The 14652-nt window shown below is 43.4% G+C and overlaps 1 long non-coding RNA gene across 1 annotated transcript in view; it reads right to left on the bottom strand.

Moving 5' to 3' along the window:
* Nucleotides 1–1417: 1417 nt before the first annotated feature.
* Gm30751 overlaps nt 1418–14652 on the bottom strand; it is a 121760-nt gene continuing 108525 nt past the window's right edge. The window contains exon 3 of the long non-coding RNA XR_378599.1: nt 1418–1552. This is a non-coding gene — a long non-coding RNA (predicted gene, 30751). The remainder of the gene's footprint in view (nt 1553–14652) is intronic.

Raw genomic sequence — 14652 nt, forward strand, 5'->3', positions numbered from 1 at the left:
CCACCAGATGACTTAAGAACATTGTAGATCTCTTCACAGGGAAGACAGTGTGGCAGCTCACTTGGGAAGTGGAGGCAGGAGGATTGTCCATGCATTTACACATCAGCCTGTACTACTCACTGCATGCTGTCTAAACAAAATAAAATAACAGCAACAAAAAACAACGGTGTGGCAGTCGTGTGTGTCTTTCAAGTGATATAAAGACAGCAAGGATCACCCCACTTTAAGTCCCCATGACACAGAGGAATGGATCTCATGGTAGATGGCACCCCTCTGTGATTCATCCCTTTTCTTCCTCCCTTCTGACCCTCTGCTTGTTTGCTTCCTTTCCTCCTCTTTTGTGCTTTCCCTCACAACCCCTCACCCCATAAAAGACAATGTTAGCATGTTTGATGCATCTATGCTTCCTTGGTTCTTCTCAACGACCATGTGTCGTTTCTGCATGTGTGTCCGTTTTAAATTATTTCAATAAGAGCAATTCACACACCATAAATGTACAGTTTTAGTAAACTATTGCAAAATAAAAATAGGAACAGCCCATCTCAGATTGAGAACAATGCTAGCAAATGGGCAAACTTCATGCCACTTTCTGGAGATCTCACACTTTTGAAAAGGAAACCATTAACCTGAACCCCAGATCCCTAAGTTCATAGACACAGAATGTGTTGTGACCAGCTTCCTCCATTCAGCCTGTCAGATTGACCAGCCACTGTTTGATGATCTTGCTGATTTCAGTGTTTTCTTGCATTCTACTGAATGAACATACCAACCATGTGTGCCCAGCATCGCTTGGAGAGCCAGTGAAATTGTTACACTATAGGGAATTTGAATAACACTGCAGATTCCTTCTTGTGTGGATCTTTTGATACACACACACACACACACACACACACACACACACACACACACACACACACACACAAATGGTTGTGCTTATACTCCTGAGAAGGACCACTGGACTTTTGAAAGCAAGCATCTTCAACCTCAGCAGGTAATTCTAGACTTCCACATCACTGTGCAGATCTGTCACATTCCAACACTATGGGAAAGCATCAGTAGATTCTATCAGGCTAAAATTTCTTACCACCTATTTTTAGCTAGTATACTTCACCACATCTTAACTGAATTTGCATACAATTATATTTGTGTTTCCCTGATCATTAACAAAGGTGAGTGCTTCTCAGAAATTAACTGTAGACTGCATAATCTGGCCACATGTCCACCTTGTAAAGCTCTGTTATGTAATACCTACAGATTGTTGATTAGTGTTTTCATGGTATACCCTCTACAGCTTTTTATTTCAAAAATTCTGAACTTTCATATTGAATATAGTATCTTTAAAAAATGTTAGATTTTATTATTACTTTGATTATACTGAATATCTCCATCTTAACGCGAGTTAAAATTTTACCTGTTGTGAAGTGGCTGCTCCCTCTGGATGGTACCTGCCACTTCACTACTTGTTTTGATCTGGTCCTCTTTTATGTCCATTTTCTTTCCATTTGTATCCTTTCCAAGAAAGTGTAGTTGGCTCTGGCCCCAGGTTCTGCAGCTGTTAAAGATTAAAAACATAAAACATAAATTGCATTTGCACTGAACATGCAGAGATGAATTTTTTTATTATTGCTCCATGAACAAGAAAGTATAATTGTTATTCACAGTTTTTGCCTTGTATTCGGTGCCCTTAGTAATTCTGAGAAGATTTTAATGTTTAGGAAGCTGCATGTCAGTTCCAAGTAGACACCCTTTCATGTAAGAGATGAAAATTCCCAGTTGTCCTGAAACCAATTCCATGAAGGTGCCAGCATATCAACTGCTTGATTCTCATCCTTTACTAAGGTGATGCACCTGTCTTTTTCAGTTGTCCTAGAAATTAAAATAGATGTCATCTATTCCTTATGATCTACGCCAAAATACCCCTTTGCTTGCCTTCCCAGTAAACAGAACACTTTACCTCTCCATATCTCCTCATTGTCTGGTAGCTACCATTGGAAGGCACACTTTAAATTTTCATTCGATACACTAAAGATATCACAGGTGACAATATTAACTTTGTTTTGGTAACTCATGCTAATTTACCCTAACTGACAAAATTATTCTTTACATTCAGGCCAGGTTTCTATTACATCTTTGCACTTTCCTTTGGGGTCAATTTCTTCCTGGCCGAAGAAAAACTCTGCTAGTGATGAGTTCTCCTCCTCTTCCCCTCACCCTCCATCTGCTCCTGATGAGTCATAGAAATCCTTATTTTATGCTCACTGTCAGAGGATAGTTGGGTTGGATATAGAACTCTGGGTTCACTGGTTCCCCCTTACTTCAATGGTATCACCGTCCTTTCTGGGATGGGTTCCATCTTGCCATGTCCTGCATGGCCATGGAAAGGACAACATGATTTCTCACTCTTGGAGAGAGCCAGAAGGACATGGGTCTCCACAAGTGTTGAAGGTTCCTGTGAACATGGGGGCTTGTTTGTATAACAATGTGCATATTTTCATGCTCCTCCTTCAGGGGCTGCTCCCCCCCCCCCGTTAAGATTAATGACTCCATGATAATTTAGAAACAGAATGAGTCCAGGAGGGGAGAATGTGGTAGATGTTATGACCAAAATGACAACCCTTAAGGCTGTGGAAAAGAACTCTGAAAACATGAGTTTAAAAACATATAAATCACCGGGCATGGTGGTGCACGCCTTTAATCCCAACACTTGGGAGGCAGAGGCAGGCGGATTTCTGAGTTCGAGGCCAGCCTGGTCTACAGAGTGAGTTCCAGGACAGCCAAGGCTACACAGAGAAACCCTGTCTCGAAAAACCGAAAAAAAAAATCAATGTAAAAGCTGTCCTTTACAGGATATTTCAACTTATGCAAAATATAAGGATACAGTATGAATTGTATGAGGGGCTTCACAGATCTAAAAGAACAAAGGCTGCTGCACTAATGAGCCAGCTTGTCAGAAAGATACAAAAGCAGGCAGATTCCTGAGTTCAAGGTCAGTCTGGGACAGAGTGAGTTTAGGTCCAGCATGGTGGGAATGGTTATCTCCGGATGGGATTGCACCCAGCTAAACTTATTGTTTGTGCTTACAAAGGCAGGCAGATCTCTAAGTTCAACTGCTATGTTAAAATTTCTACCTACTGTCTCTTTCTAAGAATCAAGGGACTAAAGTTGTAAAATGCTAGTTTGTGAGAAAATCAAAAAGGAACCTGGGGTAATGATTGAATTGATATGTAAATTAAAGACTGGACTTTGGTCTGCAAAGCTGTCTGGAGAGCCAGCTGGGGCTGATCACAGAGCTGTCAACTTGTACTGACAATTGACTTCCAGTCATTCTTTCACTGCTCCCAAAACTGCTTCCCTAGGAACTCCGCTCAAAGCCAAGGCTGTTCTTTGGAATGATCTCATGGAATATGGCTTAAATACAATTGGATATTCGTTGGTTAGTCCCACAATCCTGGTGCCATTATTGAACTAGTACTTTTTGTATTCAGGTCTCCCTTGTAGACTGAAGACTTTGTAGCTATCTGGGTTGGTATTTACCTTTCTACATTGGTGGTATGCAGAGTACATTATAGCACCATGAACACTAGTCAGTTGCTCTAGATAAACTACAACTTGACTCCTCTGTATTAAGTGAGTTGTGTACATATTGTCTTCTTCAATACATTTTACCACCAGTTTGTAGAGAGAAACCAATAAAAAAAAAAAAAAGCACATTAAAGTCCCTTAGGGGAGTTCTGGGGAGAGCTAGGTGACCTTTTTCTTAATCTGATGACTCTATCTCTAGGGTCACAACTATTACTGGGGTATAGGGCCCTGGAAACTGTTGCTGAGGAAGTCTAGAAACTGTTGATGACCCATTGTAATGGGGCAGTTTCTGATGGCAAGGCAGTTTCTGACTAGACTGGCTGCCTGAGGCCTGAGTTTTTTTTCTGTAACTGACTTGCCTGGACTTGTGCAGTCCTTGGAAAGAGAGATTTAGGCCTATCTCATGAACTGTTCATTTGAAGCATGTCATGGAATCAGACTGTCTCAGTTTGAACTTTAAAATAAGCATGTAAAACTCTGACAAGCTTTAGCTACCAGGGACCCTCTGGGTGAAACATGCAGAGCTAGGGATCAATGCAAAAGCAAGAGGAATTTATTGTTCCAGTGCATTGGGGTCATCCTGCACCTGAAGGAGAGGCAGTGACCCCTGGCAGCCTGTTCGGACAGTTTTTATACAGTTTTCAGAGGTAGAATAGAGCAACAGCTAAAAGGAACAATGTGGTTGGCAGAACAGTATGACTTTTAAACTGATTCGTCCTTAGGGAATGAGGTCTGTGGGTGGCCAAAGATCAGTCCACCCTGAGGAATGTGTCTACATGCTCTGGGCTTCCCTTATCTTCAGGTGGTCAGAAGGTTGGTGCCCCCTGTGGTTTAAGGAATGTAATCAGCCTTTCCCTTCTGGAGGGGAGCAGTGCCTACGAGCTCCATGACCTTTCTCTTCCAGGAGGGAAGGGGTGCCTGGTGGAATTTTCCAAAGGTCCTGAGTTGACCTCTTCAAGCACTTTTTATTTTATCTTTTATATCAGAGAACATTGTGGAGCTAAAATGGAATAATGTGAGCCAGGCCTGGTGGTACATGCCTTTAATCCCAGCACTTGGGAGGCAGAGGCAGGCGGATTTCTGAGTTCGAGGTCAGCCTGGTCTACAAAGTGAGTTCCAGGACAGCCAGGGCTACTCAGTGAGACCCTGTCTCAAAAAAACAAAACAAACAAACAAAAAAACCACAAAAAAACGAAAGAAATGAAAAGAAAAGGAAAGGAAAGGAAAGAAAAGAAAAGAAAAGAAAAGAAAAGAAAAGAAAAGAAAAGAAAGGAATGATGTTAGGAAGAAGCTCCATCAACCATCAATAGACCTCCTGCTTCCCATTTCTTCTCTGCATTTATATATGAAGCAACCTGCATCTCCCACCCCACCCCCACCTCCCAAATCACTTCTCATGTTGGGATTGAAAGGGAGAGAGTCCATTTCCTCCTGATATGCGTAGCCAATCCTCCTCATCATTTACTTTGCTAGATCTGACCATGCTGACCCTGTCATCAATCAACCACCACACATCCACAGACTTGTATGTCCTTTCTTCCAGGAACAGCCTTTGGTAAATGATGCTGAAAACACACACCATTATGCAGGGAAATCAAGCAAGCCTATGTTGTTCTCTTCAGTGTGGCCTTGGCTGTTTGGAGCCTTCGAATTTCCTTGTGAATTTTAGAATTTGCTGCCCAGTTAACAAAAAGAAGCAAAATAAAAACCAACCATTAATACCCATCAATACCTGCTTGTAGAACAACTCTACAATACTGAATTTTCCCACTCATAAACCTCAATGGCCCTCCAGTTAGCTCAGTGTTTAAAAATTTCCCTTAGTCTAGTCGCCCTGGCTTTTCTCACTATTATTAGAGATCTGAATTACCTTAGCACCAATATCCAGAGCTCACATTAACTTACATAAGGGATATCATATTATCAATCTTACTTAATTTGATTATTTTATTCAACTCTGTAGTTCATGTTGATTTGTGAATATCTTATGTATTTATTTTAACGATTGAAAGTACGTATAAAGATTACTTTTATACAAAATAAATAAGATCTTAAGTCAATAAAGAGATTTTTTTAAAGGGGGGGAAGGGCATGTAAGTCCCAGAAAAAGCTACTCAGATAAACAAGATACAGGTAAAGAAAGAGATATTTAACCTCATTAGTAAGCAAAGAAATACAAAATAGAACACTAGCTATTATGGTTCCTGTGACATTGGCAAGGGCTAAAATTAAGTGCACAAAACTTTATAATGTTCATATTTAGTAAGGCTATGAACAAGAGTCATGTTCATTGAGTATTATTAGAAAGTAAATATCAATTTGCCTATATCTGATAAAGGTCCTTCATTATTACAGACTTTCTTCCAAAAGTTTATCAAACCAAACACAATCATAAGTTCATAAACAAGTGTGGAACACAACTGCACCCATACTGCTGGATGAGAAGGAAAACAATTTGAGAATTTACATGTTCATCAGCAAAAGTTTGGATGTGTAAATTCCTTGCCCAGCAAAAATAATTCACACCCATTACCATGATAACATAAACATTTTAAGTGACGATGTTACATTACACAAAGAGTTCAAACCAGGCAAACCCAGCATCTTAGTTAGGATTTTACTGCTGTAAACAAATACCATGACCAAGGCAACTCTTATAAGGATAACATTTAATTGGGGCTGACTTACAGGTTCAGAGGTTCAGTACATCATTATCAAGGCAGGGACATGGCAGCATCCAGACAGGCATAGTGCAGAAGGAGCTGAGAGTTCTACATCTTCATCTGAAGGCTTCTAGCAGAATACTGGCTTCCAGGCAGCTAGGATGAGGGTCTCAAAGCCCACACCCACAGTGACACATCTAGTCCAACAAGGCCACACCTACTCCAACAGGGCCACACCTCCTAATAGTGCCACTCCTTGGGCCGAGCATATACAAACCATCACACCCAGCTTTGTGCAACTTGGTGCAAGTTTCAGTGTGCCTGTCTCCTGTGTTAATTTGTAGAAAACACAGATAGACATATAGAAAATAATAAATGGATGGAATTTTGAACCAGGCATGATGCCAGTGTCTGTAATCCTAGTGAGGTTGAAGGAAGAAGATCGTGTATTTGATTCCAGCCTGGAATATTAGATCCTGTCTCAAAAACTTGTATAAACCATAACTCATCCTTCTTATATATGTGAGCTAGGCACACATGATAATAATACTTGCGTAGGCAAGCATAGCCAAGAATAGACACGATCCTTTTAATAGTATCCTTCCTTTGACTTCGATTTCTCAGATAACTATTTTTTTTCGTGATATTTGAACTTTAAGATGATAGGTTATACCTTTATGATCTTTTCTTATTGGGAAGCATCATAGAAAGAAAGTCCTGTAGACTACTTTCTTGATTTGAATGCTCTCTCTACTAAGCCTTGGTGCCATGCTGGAGGATGGACATCTCCTCGGAGCCAGACTCATAGAGACAGACAAGATATTGCTGGCATCTGTCTTCCAAAATGGACCGGAGGACGGCCCCACAGGGGAGCTCTATATTCTCACTACAGAGTGGTTTCAGAAACTTCTAGAAACAAGTGCAGCTCTGCAGCTGTTCTCTGCTCCTCTTATGCTGACCTTTAGAGGTCACGGTCCAGTAACTTTCCATTGAGAAACAAGAAGCACCGGAGCATCCAGCCTTGTTCATCCTGGGATCCTTGCTATCTTCCTTAGCAACCATTTAAGGCTTTCTGGAGCAGAGCATTCAAAGCTTTCTGTTTAAAAACTCACACACCAACTGTCATGGCTAATTTAAAGAAGAAGGTCTCTAACAGTTTGACTTAGAATGTGCATCAGACCCATAGGTAAAAGCCTTGTAGCCCAGCCAACACTCAAGTTCATAATTACCTTACAAATAATTATGATCTGATCTGACCCTGACTCATGACAACTCACCAAGTGCTGTGCCTTGTAGGGAACATGGACAAGCAGAGAATAGTATTCTGTGGTGATGAAAAGTATTGCAATGGTCCTGGGGGAGCTAGCAGAATAGACAGCTCTCTCACCTAAGCAAACTGAATGAAGGTACCAAATGGGAGTGTGGGTGGGTGAAGGGGACTCTGAAAGATGCTGACATAGAGGACCTAGCAAGAAGAAAACATGCCTATCTTAACTCTCTGTGCTGAGAGGTCTCTCTGGTCTGGCTTGCAGGGGTAGGTTTCTGGGTAGGGAGAGGCTCTGGAAGGGGAATTTGTATGGCCACCTCTCACCCTTCACCCCCCCCCAAAAAAAAACCCACACTCTCCTCCTCATGAGACTTCCATTGGCACAATCCACCTGACATTGTCAAAAGGACCTTGTCTGCTGACACTAAGTTAAAGTGACTTTATTTCTTATGTTGTTTCACACGGACCTAGCCACCTGACCCTGTGTCTCAGGAACATTGGTTCTTGACACTGCACCATATGGACCCTGGCTGCCGCTGCTGTGTCCTTGCCTTGCGATCCTACATCACAGCAGCTGCTTTGAAAATGATTCCTGGTTTGTTTTCAGTAAGCTTCAGAGTCTTCACCCAAGATCACCTGGATGAAATGGAAGCCTTGAGCCTTTTTCTAATAGGTGCGAGCATCTAAACAGTGGGCAGTAGGTGAGCAGGGTTATGCTGGTGTGGTGGCCCCTTTGTGCTGTCTTCTGTCACTTTCTATGCCTGTAAGGTGGCAAGTGACTCACCACTGTAGTCTCTGCCCTTGCTCTGCTTCCCAGTTTGTTCTGTGGAAACTGCGTGGAGACGGGGGTCTATAGGACCCCCATTCTGTACCCCTTTGTCATTCATTCATGTTATACTCCCATGGACAATGGCAGGGACTCAGGGCTATAGCAGGCTGGAGAGCAGCTGCTCGGGTCCCAGGCTGAGCAGCAGCACCCACAGCATTCTGAGAGGGTGGCTATCTAGGGAGCTCTAAGGGAGCTGGCACTGGGGTGCTTCCTCACCCCACTGCTCAGACACTGCAAACCAGGCTGGGGACTGGAGCCTGAATCTGGGCAGCTGCCCAAGTTTTGCCCAGAACATTGGGTCGAAGCAGCTTCCAAGTCTCTCTGACATTACTGTTTAACACAGCCATCAGTCAAGTTTAGGAGGTCTTGTTTTCACAGATTACAGCTGGAACAGACAATTTTAAGGGCCAAAACACCGTGAAAGAGGCCACGATTGAACAAAATCAAGGACATGGGTGGGGGCATCTGCCTAGAAAAGCTGCCCCCAGGCTAGACACATGGGAAGTGAGTGACCTTAAATTCATGTGCTCAATGGACCATCTAGCACTTAGATGGAAAAGTTTGGGCAATGGAGGGGCCAGGACTATGGACGCTGTCATGCTTAAGAGTCTTTGAGCAAACTCTCTGAGGTACGGTGTCTGAACTAAGGATTGAGCGTGGAGCCCAGTAATGACCTTTGTTTGACCCTATAGCCGTCAGGCCTGGGGGTTATTTCCTTCCTTAGGGATTGAGGCTCAGAGAGGGAGCAGCCTCCGTGGGTGTTTATCAGGACAGAGGAGAGTGTGCAAAGTCAGGGGTACGCAGTTGAGATGGGAAACTTGCTTCTGTGCTGCCTTGACTCCAGCCCATTCATGTGGTCCCCACTCAGGTCCACACAATGAAACAAGAAAACTCCAATCCTTCCATGCCCCATCACTGCAACCAAGTCTTTACACCCTCAACTGGGTAAGTTAAGGCTGCCTGGAGCACCTGTCTTGATGAGGTGTTCACCTGGGAGAGGACGTCTTCGTCCTACCTAACCTGGGAAAGGAAGGAGAGTCTGACTGGCAGCATGTGATCAGTACAAATAGACAGAGGCAGGGCGGGGGCAGGATGAATTTCAAATTCTCACAGAGCATCTCAAATTCTCTGTCTCTAGAGATAATGTGGGAAGTTGGTCCTCTGTGTGCTGTCCATGGAGCCTTGAGCTGGCCCTGTCATCCTTTAGTGCCCAGGAACCTCATATCCTCCTCTTTTAACACAGAGAAAGGTCAGAGTTCCCACCATCCCAGACCAAGGTCATATTTCATGACATCTATTAGAATTAAAAATGAATGATTGAAATAAAAAAAAAGAAGATATTGAGCCATCGGGGTGTGGTGGTACATGCCTATAATGCCATGGGAGGTAGAGGCAGAAGGATCCAGAGTTCAAGGTTATTTTCAATCCTGGAATAAGTTTGAAGCCAGCCCGGGTGTAGGAAACCTTGTCTCAAAGAGGAGGGAAGATGAGTAGATGGCTCAGTAGGCTAAGTGTCACATGAGCATCAGAGACGGAGTTAAGATGCCCAGGACCCATATAAGGCTGGATGCATCTGTAATCCCAGCATCAGAATGGGGAGATGCAAGACAGAGACCACTGGAAGATCTTGGGCCAGCTAGCCAAGAGAATGCATCGGTAAGCAAGAGACCCTATTAAAAACAAGGTCAAAGGTGAGAACCCACACCTGAGGGCAGCCCTCTGGCCTACATGTATGTGCCCATATGCTCACACACACATAGCAACAAAGTTTTTTTGGTTTTTTTTTTGTTTGTTTGTTTGTTTGTTTTTTAAACAGCAGTACTCAACTTACCTCAACTGTTAAGGGCCCATGTCAGAGACACATAAGGCAAGCAACACAAAGAACATGAAGGTTTTTTTTTTCCCTTCTTTGTTTTTTGGGTGTTTTTTTTTTTTTTCATTGCTTCACCAAGGCTGCCTCACTCTGAAGCTTCAAACCTGAAAATTAGACTATAGCTAGTTTAATTAACATTTGTTTGAAATGAATATACATAAATTTGAGCATATTTAAGTTTGTTCACTGTGGGGATAATGCAAGCTATTATCAAGTAATTTACTCACCAGAATTCCATTACTGTTCCTTCGCACACCGTTATTCTTCTATTTGTTTTCTTTGTATAGCATTTGATTGCAACAAGTTCATACAATGAGTTCGACAAGGTGATGTGGAAGGCCCCAGCAGGTGGGAACAGGTTGTAACCCGGAGTGGTGTCTTCTGGTGACCTCAGTTCTACCCCTGAGACCCCTGTATCTGCTCATTAAGGGCTGGCCATGTGACCCAAGTCAGTCCTCAAATGGAGGAGATGGACCCCATGCAGGTTGCTGGAAGCCATAGGAGCTGCTGGGCTCCGGGCTTCATATGACAGGGCAGAAATACTGGGGACTTAGGAATCTGAGAGAATCAAAGCCCCTGCCCAGAAGTGTCATCTTGCACTCTTCCTGCCTCCCAGCCCCCAGACCCATCGCCTTTCAGAGGGGAGCTTAGAGCCCAGCTCTGCTGCAAGACCTGCCACACATCCATCTGCAATGACAACCCTACGTCAGGCTCCTGCTCGCCCCAGCCTTCAATTCCTCTTTTTCAAACACAGAAACCACTGCCAAAAACAATGTGGCTTTCAAGATAAGTGATTGGAATATGGGAAAATGATCCAAAAGTCACAACTACTTAATTTATTCTCATCCTCCTGACTGTGCTTAGGTCAGCACTAAACAGAGAGGCAGAAGAGCTGCATGGTCCCATCCTGGTGGACACCCAGGCCAGGATTGCAGAAAACAAGCTAAGAGGCCTGACGGGCAGGCACTTCCCAGTCTTTCCTCAGCCTTCCCCCTTCTTCCTTCCTTCCTAAGAAAGAACCTGCCAAGTACTAGCTCCTCTCAGGAAGACTCTGGCTGCCGCGACTTTCTCAGAGATTTTCTTCAATGTTTTCTCTCACCTCATATTTAAAAAAAATTGTTTCGTTTAAGAGATAACGTTTTTCATCTATGGAAAGAGCGTTAGGAGTACCTGAGTGGGAGACAGGGCTAAGGGTCCTGGCAGGCACTGTCTGTGCCCCTGTAGGTTACAGGTACACCCTCCTGAGTGCTGTGGTCTGCGCCCCACTGGACACCTCCACTGCCAGCCTGAAAGTGATGCTGTGGGGAATAAAAGTAAAATGTACTGTCTTTTCTACCAAAGAGTTAAATAAAATTTTTTAAAAAGTAAAGAAACTGCTGGGCAGAAATTCAAATTCCTCCAGGATCAGCAGTTTTTTAAATCAAAATATGTGCTCAAGGTTGCTTCCGGTGCTCAAAACTATATTCAGCCCATTGGATGTGTTGCTTTAAATTGGCCAATCACTGGCCGATGTGAGGCTGAGTGCTGACCGCCCAGAATGAACATAGGACTGCAGCCTTTACCGTAGGCATAAAAACTCAGCTGGATGTGCCTGCTTGTTTGATATGATGCAGCTATGAACCCTTCGGCAGAAGTAAGTTTTTGCCTTGCTGAAATAATTCGGTGTCTGTAGTCATTTTCTCTAGACCTCAGACTCATTTCTAGCAACAGGTGTTCCATAATTCCTGAGATCTGTCTCCTTCAAGCAAATCGTCTGGGGACTTTCCTAAAGCTCCCAGACACTGCTCAGCCTTGACGTGTCTAGTAAAAACCGGCAAACAAAACAAGGGCCTGGAAAACTCCGAAGGTGACCATGAAAATACCAAGTGACTTTATATCAAATTAAGAGGGAAATCATAGGTGGATACAAAGCTAATGAAATGAAACTGACTTCCTGCAGGGGGCGCTGCTAAGACAATGGCTGCATACAGGGTATACAGTGTTGCACTGAAACACCCGGTTAGACACAGTGAGGATGGTGCTGTATGCATTCTTGAGACCCTTCCCTTAGCTGCCTGTGCTACAGAGAAGAGTAAGTGGAATAGAACCATCTTGCCAGCATCCAACAGCATTAAGGCTTCCAGGTGCTTAACAATCTATGTCTAATGGAGACATTTGAGGGTTGCTTCTCGTCTCCAGTTTGACACAGTATCATAGGAACTTCCAAATATATTTAAAAATATTCTTTGGGTTCTAAGAAGTTTCATTTTAATCGCGGAGCACCACACACACAAAATGCTGACAAGCGCGGGGCACTCCATGCTTTCGAGCACAATGAAATCTGTGGAGAGGAAATATGGCAACCATACTTGGTGAAATGTGTCCATTCTATTTCTTTTCCTAACAATCCACCCACACATTCTGGCCTCTCTGCTTCTGGCCTGGAGCTTACCAATCAGGATGAGGTTTCTGTCTCTGCCTCCCTGGTGCTGAGACTGGAAGTTCATGCCATGGGACCTGGCCCTTTTCCATGTGTCTGGGGATGGGACTGCAGTCTTCCTTGTGCTTTAGGCACGAAGCCATTCCTAGCCCTGTCGGTTCAGTTTCAACATGTTACATATTTGGTGGAAGCAGACAAGATCAGTGAGAGGAAAATGGATACATATTAAAATAGTAGGACTGGGGAAGCTGACTGGGGTAAGGAGACAGAGCAAATGGGGAGGAACTTTCTTCCTGCTCAAGGTCAGAGGCAGCTTCCTACAGGGTTACCAGAGTCTCTCCATTCTCTCTGTAGTTCTATTACAAGTCACCTACCTTTATTATTTTTAATGATTTTTTTAATTTTTGATCATGTGTGTAATGGGTGTTTATATGTAGATATGTGCACATGAGTGCAGATGCCCTGAGAGCTCAGAAGAAAGTGTTGGATCCCCTGCAGGTAGAATCTAGGGTGGTTGTGAGCTGCCCTCTGCATGCTGATATTGCATCTTCTGGAAGAGCACTAAGCACTATTAGCCACGGAGATTTCTGTCTAGTCCCTTCCTATCTTTCGTCAAAAGTGTATTTCTAACTCATTGCTGAAAATAAACTGGAACATATCCTGGGAAACTACCATAGCTGGTAGTGAGAAGTCTCCTCTTCTCAGGGACTTTCTTGTCTCCTGGTCAAGTTACACTCAGACCTGACCTATGCATCAAGCAGCAGAGATGCAGGAGTCAGTCCTTCCTGCCTTAGCAGTCAGCAAAGCCTCACAGTATTTCACTGTGCTGGTTCCTGCTGTCATCATCATTTGGTAGATAATTGTTATCATGTTAAAGACAACCCTTGCTCATTATGATAAAAGACATCTTGGAGAGCCACACATGTTACATTTTACAAACTGCTCCTTCAGCTTTTGCTGGGATTATCCAGCATGATCAACCCCCAGCCTGAGAAATCATGCAACAGCATGCTTTTCAAACATTTCCAGCATCAACATCCTTACATTGAACTCACATTCAAAATGAGCTCAGATTGAAGGACCCACAGGCTTGACCTAAGTGTATGCATATCATATCGTGTGATGTAATTGTCTCACCCTATGTCTGAGATACAAAACTCTGCAAACAGAACCTCAGGCTGAATGATCTGCACTCTTCCTGAATTCTAACATCTGTCCTCAATGCTCAGGGCCTTCACCACTCAGGACCTTTGGAATGAACATCTATCCTCTCGCTCCTCAGGCAAGTGTGGGTGCTTTGAGTTATGTGAGTGCGTGTGCATTCAGTATGACTAAGACCCTGGCCTTCTCCCTTCTGTCATTATGGAAGAAGGGCTTGCATCCAAGGGCTGTTGATAGACTTACAAATGGAAAACTGTCAAAATGCTCCCTCTTTGTGCATAATAGGCAAGGGGGCAATTTCTAGAGAAATAGCAGGGCCTCTGAAATCCACAAACAGTGGAAAGCCAGGCCTTGTATATATGGTGTGGGAGTTAGGACTGACTGATAACCTCACAGGAGCTAGAATCTTCAAGTGGACAGACTTCTGATTATGTCTCAGAAGGAGTTTATCAGTTAGGTTGAATGATGTGGGAAGAACCCCTGTAACTGTGACACTATGCCATGGGCTTGAGTCCTGGACTGACTGAAAGAGAAGAAAGCCACCTAAACCCAAGCACTCACCTCCCCGTTTCCCAACTCAAGATGCAATGTGACCAGCTGCCCCCTGCCACCATGATGAACCATTATCTTCCAACTGTAACCTGAAATAAACCTTCCTTCCTTAATGTACTTTCATCTTAGGGACAAGAAAGAGAACTATTGCACATGGGGAAGTGTGTTTAAATAGGTTTCACCCAGTAAGGCTAAAGGTCAGGGACAATTCTATAAACTTGAGAACTTCATGTGAACATTGGTCACTAGAGGAAATGTGCATATACATCTTTATGTATGTGTAGACATAATATGTATAGGTGTGTG

Source organism: Mus musculus, chromosome 7, assembly GCF_000001635.26.
Source record: "Mus musculus strain C57BL/6J chromosome 7, GRCm38.p6 C57BL/6J".
Classification (NCBI taxonomy): Eukaryota; Metazoa; Chordata; class Mammalia; order Rodentia; family Muridae; genus Mus; species Mus musculus.